The sequence below is a fragment of the Lactuca virosa genome, chromosome 9 (assembly GCF_052849685.1).
Source record: "Lactuca virosa cultivar CGN04683 chromosome 9, Lactuca_virosa_CGN04683_v6, whole genome shotgun sequence".
In the NCBI taxonomy this organism is placed as follows: Eukaryota; Viridiplantae; Streptophyta; class Magnoliopsida; order Asterales; family Asteraceae; genus Lactuca; species Lactuca virosa.
In genome coordinates, this window is record NC_136434.1 from 41465319 (window position 1) to 41470105 (window position 4787).

The 4787-nt window shown below is 30.5% G+C and overlaps 1 long non-coding RNA gene across 1 annotated transcript; it reads left to right on the forward strand.

Annotated features, from left to right (window-relative positions):
• Positions 1-1098: 1098 nt before the first annotated feature.
• Positions 1099-3315, forward strand: LOC145141145 (uncharacterized). Its single transcript, XR_013722464.1, has 6 exons — positions 1099-1509; positions 1628-1718; positions 1799-2051; positions 2139-2468; positions 2548-2646; positions 2794-3315. It is a non-coding gene; the product is annotated as an uncharacterized LOC145141145 (long non-coding RNA).
• Positions 3316-4787: the final 1472 nt, after the last annotated feature.

Here is a 4787-nt window from a genome sequence, read left to right on the forward strand (position 1 = left end):
ATGATTGTGAAATATGTATGATTGTGCTCTTTGTTTAGGTTGATATGATATGTATAAAATTTAAAATATGTATGTTTGTGTTACTTGTTTAGTTTATTAGCTTGTAGGTTACTAAGAAAAAAAATATTTAAACTACAAAGGTTATTAATAGCAACATACTTTTTTTAGCTTGTTTATTAAAGCATTTTATTTTCATTTCTATTTGATAGTTATAACATAAAACAAAATAATAAAACTACGTTGTTATTAAAAGTAGGATGTTATAAAAAAACAAAGTAATATTAAAAGTACAATGCTATAATTGAAAAAAATAAGATGTTATATATATTATAAATATGAAAGAGAATTGAAAATAGAATGCTTTAAACAAACTAATAAAAGTATGTTTATTAAGAACAAAGGTTATTAATAGCAACATAAAACAAAATATAAAAATATTTAAACTAATGAAAACACGTTTATTAAGAACAAAGGTTATTAAGAAAAAAATATTTAAACTACAAAGGTTATTAATAGCAACATACTTTTTTTAGCTTGTTTATTAAAACAAATATTTAAACTACAAAAGTTATTAATAGCAACATACCTTTTTAGCTTGTTTATTAAAGCATTTTATTTTCAAATCTATTTGATAGTTATAACATAAAACAAAATAATAAAACTACGTTGCTATTAAAAGTACGATGTTATAATAAAAAAAACAAAATAATATTAAAAGTACAATGCTATAATTGAAAAAAAATAAGATGTTATATATATTATAAATATGAAAGAGAACTGAAAATAGAATGCTTTAAACAAACTAATAAAAGTATGTTTATTAAAAACAAATGTTATTAATAGCAACATAAAACAAAATATAAAAATATTTAAACTAATAAATGTACGTTTATTAAGAACAAAAGTACGTTTATTAAGACCAAAGGTTAGTAAAAAAAAATATTTAAACTACAAAGGTTAAGTAAAAATATTTAACTAAAGTCATGCAATACACATTCCTTCCGTTTTTTTCTCAAACAAAAAGTCATGCAATACACATTCCCATATAGCCAAAATACAATTTAACGTTGTATACAATGTAATTTTTAATAATGAAACAGTAATGACGATCGATAAGAGTTGGATTCGTAAAAACCGAACGTCCCCGAAATTCTTGGAAGGTCTTAAAAACTTTATGGAGATTGCTAGGAAACATGTTGACTCTGAAGACAAAATGCCTTGTCCATGCATAAAGTGTGTGAATATGTATCGACAGTTGTTGTGTACGGTTTATGCCCACATACATGAACGTGGGTTTCTAAAATCGTATACTGTATGACATTATCACTGTAAGAAACGTCTTGTTTCGGGTATGGGCTACAATTCGACTCCAATAAACATCCCAACAACTAATGAGATGTTTGATGTAATTGATGCGTACTCTTCAGGTGAAGAAATAAATAATGAAAACTATGACAGTGATGATGATGTTGTACATGTATATTGTTCTAGTGATGAATCTGATTGATGGTATGTTATAGTTATTATATATCCTGATTGCTTATAATATTTATTAAATTTTCAAATGTTGCTTATTCATAAGTAGCTTTATTATATATTTTGAATGTTTATAATATTTGTTAAACAGATGGCAGAAGTCGCGAGGGGACATGAAGGAGACGGTGGGGATAGACCTCCACACGGGATCGCACGCGGTGTACCATCGGGTTGTCAATCTTGTAAGTTACATGAAATTCTTAAGTATTAGATATATTAAAGTTTTAAATTTCTAAATTTCCAATTCTATATGTAAATCTAGCACAAGCGAAGAATGTGAATGTACGTGGCAAAGGGAGAAACTTGAATTTGTACGATGAGTATGAAAATAACAAATGTAAGCCTTTGGTTGTGACCATTGATACCTCCGGGCGGATGTATCGATTCATTGGGGACAACAGGCAAATGTTGTCAGATTGATCTCAAATTTGGTGGGATCAATGGTACCGTTGCATTATCATACGTGGCATCGTGTTCCTACCAAGTACAAAGATGATTTATATCTCGAGCTAGAAGTAAGTATACAATATATTTTATATGTGTAGAATTTTACACTTATTAAATATTTTTTTTACTAATCAAATATGTTTTTCCTTTTGCAGACTTATTTTGATCTTAATAGGTATCGGGGCACAGACTTGTGGGAACCCGTTCGAGTGGGTATCCAAGCAGATATGCAAAGAGCTTATCGAGAGCGCAAATATCAGATGAAAAAACATTTTGATAGAGTTGGTGGATATCAGAATGTGGAAAGGGAAAGAAGATGCCCAACGATTGATTGGACCGTCGAAGCTTGGAACTAAATGATTGATTTGTTGTTTTTGACCGATGAATACAGAAACACGTTGATCAAAAATAAAGTTACTAGGTCGAAACTTCCGCACACAAGTGCTCACGGATGTAGATCCTATGCTCAACGACGTCATTTAGAGGTAATAATATATATTAGTATTATTTAAAATTGTTATTAACATTTGTATAAATATATTTATTGTTTTTCACTTATTATAGGATAAAATGGGACTCAAGCCGCAACATATTGAGCGTTGGAGACAAATGCGCTACAAAGAAGGTTCTGGTTGGTGTACAAATCGAGCACAAGAAGATTGGGTAAGTGATAAACGAAATGAATACATTGTTTAAATATACTATTATTATTAATTATAGTTTTTGTTTAAGGATTATTATTATTATTTTAATGTTTAAGTCTACTTGTTTGTTTTAATTAACGCATGTTTATTGTTTTCTTTATTTTAGGAGAAAATTTAAGAGGAATATGAGAAAATGCAAAACGAGGTTGGGGAAGGCGGAGAAGTAGACGAGTTAGAATGTTTAGAACGTGCCCTTGGGACGAGACGTGGGCATGCTCGCGGGGTGGGTAGGAGACCAACCGCCAACTTCGGTTTAATTCCAAATGAACGGCCTTCCACTTTCAAATCGTCCCAATCACAACCCCAATCTCAATCCCAATTTGATGCACAACAAATGCAAGAATACTTGCAACAATATAATGCATCATTCGCGGCATGTATTCCGAACTTCCAACCACCACCATTTCCTAACTTTCTATTCAACTCTAACACACAAGGAAGTACCTCTCAACAATTTGCCGAAAGGATGGAAGAAGAAGGGGAAGAAGAAGAAGAAGAAGAAGAAGAAGAAGAAGAAGAAGGGGAAGAAGAAGAAGACTATGATGATAATGATGGTTGATGTTTTTGTAGTATTTTGAACAATGTTAACTAACTACTTATTGTAATATTAAACTTGAATTTGATGTTTTGAATTTGAATAATGGTAGCTAGTTATTGTATTTCAATTGATATATGCTGCAAAGTTTTTGGAATTGTTAAAAATACAGGAATGGTAATGTACAGAATCTGCAAAAACTAAAAAAAACAACTAGTGGTTATCCCGACGACATGTCGTCGCTATAAGTGTTTAATAGATAATGTGAAAAACCTATAGCGACGACATGTTATCGTAATAGCGTCAACCTATCACGACGACTTGTCGTCGCCACAGCTTTCCCGACCATTTATCGTCGCCACAAGTAATTAATAAAACTTTATTTTTTTCCGAAAATATGCTTGACAAAAGCTCTACCGACAACATGTCGTCGCAATAAAGTAGGCTATACCAATGACATCTATACCGACGACAGTATTGATCTATGCCGACACGCCTATGCCGACGACAGAGTGCCGACGACATGTTTGCTGGATACCCTATGCCGACAACATGTCGTCGGGATAGGGTCCGAAATTGTCGTCACCATAAGGGGTTAACGTTGTAGTGTAATAACCCCCTCATGGGCTAATATGACCCTCATAGATCTCAATGGTAAGGTAACCAGCGGCATGGTCTTTTTTTCTTTTTGGTGTTGAGCCAACTTTTGGGCGTGACATAAAGTATGCATATAACGAGCAATAGAACAAGGTGATAATATAATTTATAGATTTATAATATATTAATTTTAATTCATATAAAGATTTTGAATGATGTTGAATTCCAAAAACTTTTAAATGATAACACACGATCATATATTAAATAAATAAAACTCTGAACACAAAAGAATTCAAACTCAACTTGTTCAGTTGTTCTCATTGGCTATGAACCACATTCAGTGACTTTTAATAAACAAAAGAATGCATTGTCACGACCAGTGAAAAGGAAACTTGTATGTATATAAACAGAAACTATATTAATTTACCTTAAAAGGTTCATACATGTCACTCCCCCCTTTGATTTAGAAAAAGATACTTTCCCAAAAACGGCATAGTTGGTGAGACCTAATGACTAAGATTCTTTAACATGTGCCAAATATCTAGAAACCCTAGCTTGGGGACTTATCTATTCAATTGTATGCGTATTCACTGGTCCACGAAAATATTAAAATAAAGGCAGACTCTTATAATTTATAATTTATTGATACTTATATTCTTATTTATTTTTATTCCTATTAAATTTTATTTATTTTTAATCATATAAAATTGTAAGAGTATCGTATTTGAATAATATTAATTATATTTTAATACATCTATTATCATTTCAAAGATAATGAGATAAGTAAGAAGAAAAGTAGGAAAATCTTTAGTTTTTCTACACGTATTTGAGTTATAACTGTTTTCTAAAAACTAACTTTTTTTTATAAATTTTCAAATATTCGATTTTATGTTTTAAAAGATAAATGATTTATATTTTGTATAGTGTGGTTATCTAATATTGTTATGAATTTGGTCCAAATTTAATGT